General features: G+C 47.0%; 1 protein-coding gene across 3 annotated transcripts in view; it reads right to left on the reverse strand.

Moving 5' to 3' along the window:
- The window catches only part of MAML3 (mastermind like transcriptional coactivator 3), a 404413-nt gene that overhangs the window by 179045 nt on the left and 212959 nt on the right, over positions 1 to 12409 (reverse strand). The window contains exon 1 of one of the 3 annotated variants that reach the window (XM_041758102.1): positions 1265 to 1677. The exons of the other annotated variants lie outside the window; for them this stretch is intronic. The gene's annotated coding sequence lies outside the window, so the exon portion shown is untranslated. Of the gene's footprint in view, positions 1 to 1264; positions 1678 to 12409 lie in introns of those variants that run through there. 3 annotated transcript variants of the gene reach the window in all.

The raw sequence follows: 12409 nt of genomic DNA on the forward strand, positions 1-12409 counted from the left end.
TTTTTACCAGAGAAGGCGATTCACTGCTTACAAAATGTTTCAAGACCCGAGCCACCGTGCCGCCTGGTATCCTAACCGGTGCAGGCCTACCCTGCAGCAGGCAGTAAGCCAAGCGCCCTACACGTAGCACCCCGACGGGGCGGCAGGGCCAGGACCCATGGGGCTGGGGCTCAGAGGCGACAGTGACGGGTCCCAGGGCGCACGGCATCCAGTGTCCCCACCTGTGTCCGATGCCCCTGGCCTGGTTAGACCCCAGCACCCCTTGCCGGGGAGGCTGGCCCAGGGCTCTATCCCCCGGGGCGTGCGGCCCTAAGGAGGATGTGCTCCTCGAGGATGGAGCCGGCCCTGCCCAGTTAGCAGGCGTCTGCGATGCAGGGAGAGCCGCAGGCCTGGGGGCTGGGAGGGGGACACGCGTGGGCACCCCGGCGGCAGCTTCCTGGTTGGCAGCGGCGGGTCGGGAACGCGTGCCCCGCATCAGCGCCAGCAGCTCCTTCGGGGCTTTGCCTTAGGGCGGCGCAGCAATGCCCCGAGGAGGCTGGGGTGCAAGCCGAGCAGAAGCCACGGGGGGAGGGGCAGGTGGAAGCTCAGACCTCCTGTCCCCGTTGGCAGCAGGAGCGCAGCCCGGAGCGCGGGCGAGGACCGCGGCTTCCCCTGCCGCCTCTGGGAGGAGGGAGGCCAAGCAGCGCTCCTGGGGGGGCCACTTCTCGCCTCGCCCCTGGGGACCAGTCCAGATGACTTTTTTATCACCCTTTACTCCAGAGGTCCCTGTTTTTCAACAAGAGATTCTCATTTTAGCGCTGGGCCCCTTCCAGGGGACGCCCTCCCCGGCACTGGGCCTGCCCGAGCTCAGGGGACACAGCGGGCCACCGCGCCCAGGCCCGCGCCGACGGCCGGGTGAGCTCCCCAGGGGAGACAACAGCACTGACATGAGGCTTCCTCGTCTACACAAAGCCTCTGGGTTCCCTCAAAGGGGTCACAGGCTGCTCTCCCTTGTGACATGCAGTTTGCACAAAGGCCGGCCGAGGGCCACCCCACCCCCAAGAGCCATCGCAACCTCTCCCCGCCTGCACACACCCCCCCCCGCCCCCCGGGACCAGTAAGTGAGCCACCGGGCTACTGTCCCTCCCAGCCCGCACGCCCTGGCAGGGTGCCACTCCGGAGCCGAGAGCCAAGGGACCCGGCCTCCGTTTGCCAGCTAGGGGGGCACCACGATCGACGTGCCTTTCGAGAAACTTTGTTCACAAACGGGAGACAAGGCACGAACTTGTGAATTTTTCTTTTCCGGGATGAGTCACCCGTGGGCGAAGACGTCCGCGTGCACACAGGCCCATTCGCACGTCCGGTAAACAGAGGCGTGAGGGACTTAACTGGCTCTGAACATCTCCGCCCGGGCGGCTGCACAGCACCGTGCGCTCCATCCAGAAACAGCTGGGGTCTGGGGGCTGTCGGCAGGGCTTTCATCTGTGGGGAGAAGCTGCTCGGCTTCATCCCACCAGCTGAAATTCATTTTTCAAAAGAAATTAGACCAAGGTACTGTTGTTATAGCAACAGTCAGAGTCACTTACACAGCCTCTTCCCTACAACCTCACTCTGACTTCTGTGGGCAGCGATTTCAATTATGGACAGGGAGTGACCAAGGCCGAGCCGGGGGCCGGGCCGGGGGTGGGGGGGCTTTTCTTAGCCCTTTAAGGAGCAGGAGCGCAAAGCCTCTCTGTCCAGTCTGAAGCCCAAAGACAAGACCTGGTCGTGTCTCACGGAGTCCTCCCAGTCCTGAAAGTCAGTGAACGGTGAAGATTCCAGAGAAAAACCTTTGGTCCCTATGCTTTCAGCTCTTGGGTAGGAACTGGACATGTGACCACCAAGTTTCCTGGGGTAAACCAAGTACCAGCCGTTCTGGAATGGGGACTTTCGGTGAGGTCGGCAACGTGGGCCAGCACCGTCGGATTCCGAAGTGGTCTTATTACTTTAGTCCCCTGCATTTCACTCTATTCTTGGGGGGGGGGGTGGATTTCCCAATACTTCCAATCACCCACTCCAAGCCCTGAAAACAACAGTCAACTCCAAAATACCCCTTTCTTTTTTCTTATTTTAAGATTTTATTTATGAGAGAGAGAGAGAGGCAGAGACACAGGCAGAGGGAGAAGCAGGCTCCATGCAGGGAGCCCGATGTGGGACTCGGTCCCGGGTCTCCAGGATCACGCCCTGGGCTGAAGGCAGGTGCTAAACCGCTGAGCCACCCGGGCTGCCCCAAAATGCCTCTTTCTTGATGAAAATGTACACTTATTACCGAACCTCTATGGCAGACAGCTCTCCAAAGGTGTCAGCAAGGTAGTAGTCTACATTCACCCCAGGGATACCCCAAGTGGCAAACATCCATTAAACCAGCGCTCATGACTAATGCTATAAGCTGAATTGTGCCCTCCCCACACTCGTCTGTTGAAGCCCTAACCCCACCACACTTCAGAATGTGACTGTATCTGGAGACAGGGTCTTTAAGGAGGTAACTAAGCTAGGGGCACCTGGGTGGCTCGGTCGGTTGAATGTCCGACTGTTGATTCCACTCAGGTGATGATCTCGGGGTCTCAGGGTCGTGGGATGGAGCCTGCGTCAGGTTCCATGCTCAGCGGGGAGTCTGCTTGATGATTCTCTCCTTCTCGGCTTCCCCTCCCCACTTCTAGAATAAATAAATAAATCCTTTTAAAACTGGGGGTAGGGGAATCCCTGGGTGGCTCAGCAGTTTAGTGCCTGCCTTTGGCCCAGGGCGCGATCCTGGAGTTCCAGGGTCGAGTCCCACATTGGGCTCCCTGCATGGAGCCTGCTTCTCCCTCTGCCTGTGCCTCTGCCTCTCTTCCTCTCTCTCTCTATGTCTATAATGAATAAATAAAATCTTAAAAAAAAAAAACTTGGGGTAATTAGGCTAACATGAGTTCATTAGGGTGGTCCCTAACCGAATCTGACTTGTGTCCTTATAAGAAGGAGAAATTGGGACAAAGATACATAGGGAAGACCATGTGAAGACACACAAACACACCAGCCTTCCAGGGGCCAAGGAGAGAGGCCTTTGGCAAACCAACCCTGCCGACAGCTTGATCTTGGGCTTCCAGCTTCCAGACCCGGTGAGGAAACACATTTCTATTGTTTCGGCCACCCAGTGTGTGTGCTGCTCTGTTAGGGCAGCCCCAACAAGCCCATACAACGAATAATCTGGTTTAGACCCATCTCTGTCCTTTCTGTGTCTTACGTAGGTTGGGCACCCAGTCACTATTGTCTCTCTCTCCAGATTTGCTCACGCCTTGGAGCACCTGGTGTGTGTCAGGTTCCAGATCAAGCCCTGGGGCCCACGAGGGAACAAGCCTGGATGTCTGACCTCAGGAGCTTTCAGGGTGAGGGAGCGAGAAAAGCAGAAAAGCAAGGACAAGGTCATTTGTCGTGGGCCCCACTGCCGTGGAAGCCCAAAGGAGGGGCACCCCGCAGAGGGACTGAAGTGGAAGACTCTGGACTCACCACGAGGTAGGAAGCCAGAGGAGGATGACGGCTTCCGAGTGAAACCTCAGAGGGTTGTGTCTGGCGTGAGCCGGGGCACAGGGGAAGAGCCGAGACACGAGGCTGGGGAAGTAAGAGCCGACCAGATTTGGAAGGGCTTGCCTGCCATATTATGGAGTCTGGGCTTTCTCCAGAAGGCTTTGGGAGACACCGGAATAACAAACAGTCCCTTGTCAGGCTACCTTCAGACCTCACAGTGAGAGAAATTGGTTGCAAAAGGGAAAATCCCTGCAGTGATTTGTTTGCCAGGCCTGCCCTAACAGCATACGACAGCCGGGGCGTCGTACCTGATTTCCTCACAGGTCTGGAGGTGGAGGTCCCCAGTCAAGGTGTGTGCACAGCTCTGGTTTCTGCCGACGTCCTTCTTCTCGGCCACCACACCACTGGGCCCTCATATGGTTTCTCCTCTGTGCATGGGCATCCCTCGTGTCTTTTTGTGTGTCCGACTTTTCCCTTCGTGTAGAGACACGGGTCAGGTTGGACTGAAGCCCACCCTTATGGCCTCATTTTAACTTTGTCACCTCTTAAAAGGCCCAATCTCCAAATACAGCCACATTCTAAGTCCTGGGGGGCTAGGGCTCCAGCATGCGAATTTGGGGAGCTGGGCGGGGGGAGGCACAACTCAGTATCGTTCCCGTACAGCTGACCAAGCAAATGGCTAAAGGCATCCTTAACTCATAAAACTAATACAACACAGACCTGGTCTTGAGGCAAGTTGTTCGATAATAGCTATTTGGTCCAGAGTGTAACAATATATTTTTTAAAAAGCGTCTCCCAATTTTATTTATTTTTTTATTTATTTTTATTTATTTTTAAAAGATTTCATTTATTTATTCATGAGAGACACAGAGAGAGGCAGAGGCACAGGCAGAGGGAGACGCAGGCTCCATGCAGGGAGCCCAACGCGGGACTCGATCCCAGGACCCCAGGATCACGCCCTGGGCCCAAGGCAGATGCTCAGCCGCTGAGCCACCCGGGTGTCCCTGTCTCCCAATTTTCATCCCCAATTCAAAATACACTTCACATTTACCCTTTAACGACAGGCCACGAGTGTAGGCAGGGAGGGCTCTAAGCAAAGCCTCAGTGCGGGCAAGAAGAAACGTGCGTTATTGAGGAGATTCTGAATAATGACCATTCCCGGCGGCTTAGTAAGTGTTACTTTACACAGATCACCCACCCAACCTCAGGGTCTCCGACAAGGACAGTCGAGGTGCAGAGAAACTAGGGCCACCCAGTAAATCAGAGGGGAGAAAGGACTGGGAGCCAGGCCTCCCTGGGCCAGCCCTCCGCCCCCTGCGTTAAATCACTTTGCCTGTAACAGGTTCAGGGTTAAAAAAACAAAACAAAACGAAACAACCAAACAACAACAACAAAAACAGATTCAGAATTTGTCAACTTTGGATTCAACTTGTGGTGCACTGTCAATGCACTGTATCAGTGTAGAGTCAAAGTATGGATTTCCATGGTTTTATCGTTCTTACCTAGCCAACCAGATATTATTTACGCAGTTCCCATTCTAATGCTACAGTTAGGTTTGCATAATATTTTCTCTAAGTGCCTACTTTTGCATGGTTACAGCTCTCTAAAACTCCTCTGGGACAGAATTTTGTTCACCTTGGTCTCGGTTGTGAAGTAAAAAAAAAAATTTTGACAACAAATGACGACTTTAGGGATATTTTTGAAGTTACCTGGCTGGGAAAAAAAAAAAAAAAAGGAGATTTCTACTGCAGTGACTATTTTGTTACCTTTTGTCCAATTGAACACCACAAATCAAAAAGAGCTGAACGTAAAGGCATCAAGCAAGGCAATGGAATAGATTCCACTGAAGACGGCCCACCCTGCCAGATTGAACTAGATGAGGTCTGCACTCACATGCTTATCAGTATTTAAAAATACCCCAAGTGTACACAACAGAAAATGTCAGGAACTTGAAAAGCAAAAATACGCATGTGGCGCTTTCCAGATCTCACTAAAGCACAGCAACTAAACAAACTTAATTACGTGAGCGGGCAACAGTTACTTAACCTCCCCGGACCCCCGTTTCCTCAGTTATAGGACCAGAGGGCAGGCCTGCCTGGTCTCCAAAGCTTGTTCCAGCTCTAACAGGGTCTCTATTTGGACTCTGGATTCAAATCTGTGACTCACTTTGAAAAATCACCCTAGAAGGCACCGGTGATTCAGATGGGCAGCTGAACTTGACGCGTAGGTACCAAGGAACTGAGAGCCTCATTTGAAGTCTGAGAGCTAGAATTCATTAAATTCTTCTGCACAGGTTTCTTGGCTTTAGTCAACTTGAAAAAAAAAATACACTTAAATTCTCATCACTGTGATCTTCAAAACAAAACAAAAGCGTGTAAACCACATGGTTCATTTAAAAGGATTTTATTTGTCTTTTCAAATGGTCAGCTTGGTGTCAGCTGCTGGGCTGGGGACAGAGGATGCGAAAGATGCCCGAGACCTCTGCTTTCACAGAAATTCACGACCTGTTGCACATTTTCATTCTGCTCCTAAGCGTCTAGTGGAAAATGCTCCCATCATGTGTAACACCTGTCAGACATAGACAACAGCCGTGTTCCTACCCTGGTGAGCACAGTTTGGTTAACCTCTAGAACAGTGTGTGGCTCTTCTCCACCTCCACCATGAATGAGTCTGAATACATTGGCCTTAAATTACATGAAAAGCCTGAATGTGCCGGACCAGGCTACAGGTAGGAGCTCTCCACCTTTTCTGGGTATCCACTATTTCACTTCGAAGAGGCAGGCGGGTACGGGCCTAATCTTAGCTTCGAGTCAAGGGCCCTGGGTTCTAGAATCACTTCTCTCATGACTAAGCTGTGTGTTCTGTGAAAGTGAGCTGAAGATTTGTACCTCTGTTTTTTGCCTGGACAAAATCATCTCTACAAATTCCTTATAAATCTAGCAGCCAGGAATTTAACTCTCTAGTTAACTGGGATACACTTGGAAGGTGAACCAACTGACATTTTAGGGTTCTTCTCAACCTTGTGGTTCTTTTCTAAAATGCGTAACTAATTCCTAATTTGAAAGAATGAAAAAGTTTGTGTCTCCTGCTATTTCTACGCATTATGTAGTAAAACCTGATTAATTCAATTCCTGATCATTTTGCCTTTAGCTGCAACTTGGCTAAGGGCCAACCTGATATGTATTCTTATGTACAAAAAAAACAGAACTTACTATTAAAAAATAGGTATAAAAAAAGATTATATGGGGAAGAGTAGGGCTGCTTAACCTACTTAAAGGTAGAAATGGGTCTCAAGGACTCAAGCACTCAAGAGACTCAAATTTAAATAAACAGTTGATACATACATTATGAACTCTTCTCATATATTAATTAAAGTAGCTCCCCAAGGATGTTTATTTACTAGCAGTTTGATAGTCTAGTTTGAATTGCAGTTGTTACTTTTAAATATACGCATGTAGTATATATTTACCACCACACTTCAGTTCAGATTTTTCTCAATTCAGGCAGCTGTTTGCCCAAATTAGTTTAAATTAGGGAGAGTCTATTGTATTCATAAACTCTTCATCTAAATGGCAGAAATGATGACTATAAAATTTGTCTTAGGTTTGTTGGAACTCTGAGGCTTAACTTCTTGCCTGAGATTTGCAAAGAATGAACATGGAATGATTAATGGCCATTACTGATTTCTTACAGCTGTAACTTATCAGAATATGTATACTCTAATACTGTACCCATGGTAATTATCTCATTACTATGAAGTGTCACAGAAATGCATTATGCGAAGTATGCGTTGAATCACATTTAGCAATTTCTTTTTATGTTTAAATCCAGAAGCTTAGTGTTCTCTAATAGTGGGAGCTTTGCATGGGAGTTGGGGGCTTTACAAGAGCGTTGGAGCTTAGCATGGGAGTCATGCACAGGAGGGAAAGTTCCTTGGCACAAGTATAACAAGCTTTGTGACTCTGGTCACTCTTTTAAACTTTTCTGCACCTCAGTCCCTAATTTGAGAATGGGCATATTCATGTGTGACCCCTACTATACCTCATGGAAAGGATTAAGCAGATTAAGCCTATAAAACAGTTGGTCACCAGGAGGAAAGGCATTAAGGAAATTACTCAGCATACTATAGTGGTGACTTCTCCAACTGCATGAATATTTAATGAACAGGTACACATAATACTTGACACTTCTATGGAGCTTTTCATGCAAGTGTCTTAACATCACTTAAAGAAATGCATGGCAACAATTATCAGACATCTGGGAAGCATAAGCTCATTGGCCAGAGAGGGTAGAGACACAGCAGCTTTGTTTTTAACATCACGGTATTCCAGAGTTATATTCAAAAACAGTTATCCCACAAATCTGAAGATAGGGCCTTAGAAATAAAGCAACATTTATTTGAAAGCCATCCAACCATACATATGTGGTGACTTAAACAACACAGGTGCGAAACTTCCCTAAGAAGTGTGCACAGAGTTGGAGATGGGCCCTGTTAACTGGATGAGAGAAGTCAGCAAAGAGACAAAGAAATAGTATTAGTGAGAGGTCAAAATAAAATATCATTAGGAAAGTAGGACAAAAAAAGATTTTTTAAAAAGATTTTATGTATTTATTCATGAGAGACACACAGCAGAGAGAGAAGCAGAGACATAGGCAGAGGGAGAAGCAGGCTCCCTATGGGGAGCCCAGTGCGGGCCTCCATCCCAGGACCCCAGGATCATGCCCTGAGCTGAACGCAGATGCCCAACAGCTGAGCCACCCAGGTGCCCCACAAAAAAAAAAAAAAAAGATTTGTAACTTCATTTGCAGTTTGAAATGATAACTAAGAGACCATTAGATTAGTATCAGAGTCATTCACAGGGAACCTATGAGAAGGTTCTGCTAGGATATCCAGCAGCATCAATATCATCTGGAAACTCACTGAAATGCAAATGCTTGGCCAGTTCCCCAGACTTCCTGAATCAGAAACTCTGATCCTGGAGCCGGAATTCTGTATTTTAACAAGCTCTCAAGGTGAGTCTCATGAGTTTGCGGATCCTTGTTGAAGAACAGTGGTGCCTGTCCAACAGAACCTACCGAGATGATGGAAATGTTCTGTATCTACACTGATACATTAGCATCTAGCCGCGTGGGGCTCTTGAGTGCCTGAAATGTGCCTAGTGTACTGAGGTACTGACTTTTAAAATTTCATTAATTTTAATTAAGTCTAAAATAGCTACATTCAATGAGTAGCTATTCCATTGGACAGCAAAGGTCTAGAATGATGCGATAAATGAATGCCAGGTTTTGAGTCAGTAAGAAAAGCCAATGGTGAGGAATGGAGATGCTGAGTGTGACTCTTCAGTCTAAGAAATCTTGTTTGGAAAAACAAGAGGGTAAAAGGCATCATGGCTGTTATGTCGGGAGGTGAAGTAAAGGGTTTTTTTTCAGGAAAAGGAAGTCTTGAGTGTGTTTGAATGTGAAGAGAAATCAGAGAGCAGGAGAGGTTGGTCCCAAGGAAACAGAGACAAAGGAAAAATTGTGATGGAGAGGACTAACTGTGGTAAAATATCCATAACATAAAGTTTACCATCTTAACTGTAAAGTGTACAATGTAGCGTTATTAAGTACATCCACAGGGTTGTGCAACCATTTCCACCACCCATCTCCATAATCCTTTTCATCTTGCAAAACTGAAACTCTATGCCCATTAAACAATAACTCTCTATTCCCTCCTTCCCTCAGGCCCTGGCAACCAGCAGTGCACTTTCTGCCTCTATGAATTTAAAGATTTTATTTATTTATTTGTATTTGAGAGAGAGAGAGAGAATGTGCACATGCACATGGAGGGGAGGGGCAAGGGGAGAAGAGAGAGAGAGAGAGAGAGAATCCCAAGCTGACTCCCCACTGAGCACGGAGCCCGATGTACAGCTTCATCTCACAACTCTAAGATCGTGACCCGAGCTGAAACCAAGACTTGGATGCTTAACCAACTGAGCCACCCAGGTGCCCCTCTGTCTCTATGAATTGAGCTACTCTAGATAACTCATTTATGTGGAATCACACAGTATTTGTCTTTTTGTGACTGGAGTATTTCATTTGGTGTAACACCCACAAGGTTAATCTACGTTGTAGCATGTGTCAGAATTTCTTTTCTTTATAAGGCTGAATACTATTCCATTATGTGCATATACCGTTCGTCCATCTATGGACATTTCAGTTGCTTCCACCTTTTGTGCATAAATTGTACTACTATGAACATGGGTTTCCAAATACCTCGAGGCCTTGCTTTCAAATCCTTTAGGTACATATATCCTGAAGCAGAATTGCAGGATTATATGGTAGTTCTAGTTTTAGTTTTTTGAGGAACTTCCATGTTGTTTCACGTGGTGGCTGCACCATTTTACATTCCTATCGAGATATTTGTTTTTGAGACCATGAAGAATGGATCAGAGCCATCAAAAGAATGATATAAAGACAAATGTGGAGAACAGGTATTTTGAAATGCAATTGCACGTGTGTGTGTGTGTGGGGGGAGGGCGGACAAGGCAGTTTAGCTCTAAAAGTTTCAATTTTCTCACTTATGTTGATGCAAGGACCTCGTGCCCAAGAAAGAACACTGCTGAGGAGAAAAAACCCTCAGGGCTTGAGAAGGAAGCCAAGGAAGGTTTTGTAGAGTTGGTCCAGCACAAGAGAAGAACAGGAAATCTTTTTGAGGGCTCTGAAGCAGAAGTATATACATAGAGTGTAGACGTATGTTATGGGATTGAATTGTGTTCCCCCCCCCCCAAAAGAAAAGGTATGTTGAAGTCCTATCCCCAGTATCTCAGAAAGTGACTTCATTCGGAAAGAGTCACCACAGGTGCCATTAGTTAAGACGAAATCACACTGGAGTAGACCGGACTCCTAAGTCAACATTGAGTGTTATGATTCTTATAAAAATACGGCCGTGTGAAGGCATGGAGACACACAGAGAGAACACCATGTGATGGCAGGAGCAGAAATTGGCGCCACTAGCTATAAGCCAAGGAATGCTAAAGAATGCTGGCAATGAGAGAAGCTAGGAAGAGGCAATAAAAGGATCCCACGCAGAGTCGGAGGGAGCATGGCTCTGCGGATACCTTGACTTCAGACTTCCAGGACTGTGACACCATCAATTTCTGTTGTTTTAAGCCACCTCGTTGGTAGGACTGTGCTATGGCAGCCCTAGGAACTCATACAGCTGCAGAGTATGAATCTGCAACAGGCCAAGGTCACCCCATGCCAGGGCCAAAATGAGTATTTCCAAATTACTGTGCATCCCGCCTATGAACACTGCGCTTTCTGACACACTGTGATAAGACAGGTGATAAGTCAACGTAATATATATTTTGAATCACGGTCCTCACTAAAAGATTCTCTTTCTTTCTGTCTGTCTTTCACAGGAACAAACGGGGCATGCCTATAAACACACGAAATGGTACGCTTCTAAGAACCAAATGGGAAAGAAATCTCAGTATCTCAGGCCAGAAGCACTGTCATTACTTGGAATTTCTTCTGGATTTTATTTCACCTGCATCTGGCCTCTAAATTTTTTTTTTGGGGGGGGGTTATAAGTCTTGAGTATAGCTCTTGCTCTACCTGTAAAAAATCAAAGACTTTTTTCATTTTTTGAATGTCTCAGTTTGTCTACTTTTTGCTGACTTTGGCCTTTATCTTCTGTGCTAATTAATGATTTGGGGAAAATAGTAATACAATGATTTTCCTGCTTTTACATTTAAGCTTTAGGGAAACAGCTTTGAGGTGATGAGTGCCAACTGATTAGGCCATTTAAGAAAAAGCCGCCTGGTTAGGAACTCCTGGGTGAGTCTCTCCCAGAGCTGGAGGTGTACTGGCTGTGGGAGCCAGGGAGCTGGGAGGGGTCAGCACTGCCACTGGCTGCAGAGCAGGGCCAAGGTCAAAATCCTTCACAAGGTCTCAACAGAAGAGTCTGGTTGGTGCACAGTGGAAGGGGAGCTCAGCTACCGCTGACGTGGAAGCAGCGTGGATTATTTGGTTAAGCAGAATAACCTTGAGCATTTGCCAAGTCAAAACACAAGTTGTAAAAACAAAGTCTTTCCCTTGCTGCCTACTTGCTCTTCTCCCTTTAAAACACGGCTCTTGCTTTTGTTAAAATTCACCTACATCCTAGTGAAAGTGGAAGAAAAGAACCATCAACTGTGGCTGTAACAACAACAACAAAAAATCCAGAGATAACTACATTTTAAAATTTCTTTACAAGAAACATATCCAGTTAACAGACTCCTTCCCATCCTCCTTTCCACAGCTCCTCAAATTAAAAAAAAAAAAATGTTTAAACTTTGGCTTTTCATGAAAGGCATACAGCAAAAGTGTCATTGTTCCAAAATTCCAAAGCAATTTCACAATCGTAATGAAATGAGGGAGGAAATGGTTTTCTTGAGGTCTTGAAAACAATCACCCCATGTTGCCATGTGGTGTATCTTTATAAATTATAAAGAGAATTGCAAAAATTAGTTCATTCATTCAACACACACTCACTGAGCATCATTTATGCACCAGGCCCTGTGTAAGAAGCTGGGGATGCAGAGATGAATAAGACACAGCCTGCCTGGGAGAGCTCACAACAGAGGGAGACAGCTATTATTATTATTCATTATAACATGGCTAGGCTTCCCATGCCCTACTCCTACCTGCAGCCCTAGGAACCTTGATTTTAATTCACAAAGAACCATATTGTGGGGAGAAAAAAAACAGAAAATGACCACAGTAAATCCTGTAAAGGTGGCAGGTCTCTCCAGAAATATAGCTACACTGTGAGCTTAGACCTCCTTTAAACTAAGGGCAGGGAAAGAAAAGAACACAGCAAAATGCCTAAGCAGACTACCAGGCCAAACCACAACAAACATCT

Source organism: Vulpes lagopus, chromosome 6, assembly GCF_018345385.1.
Source record: "Vulpes lagopus strain Blue_001 chromosome 6, ASM1834538v1, whole genome shotgun sequence".
Lineage (NCBI taxonomy): Eukaryota > Metazoa > Chordata > Mammalia > Carnivora > Canidae > Vulpes > Vulpes lagopus.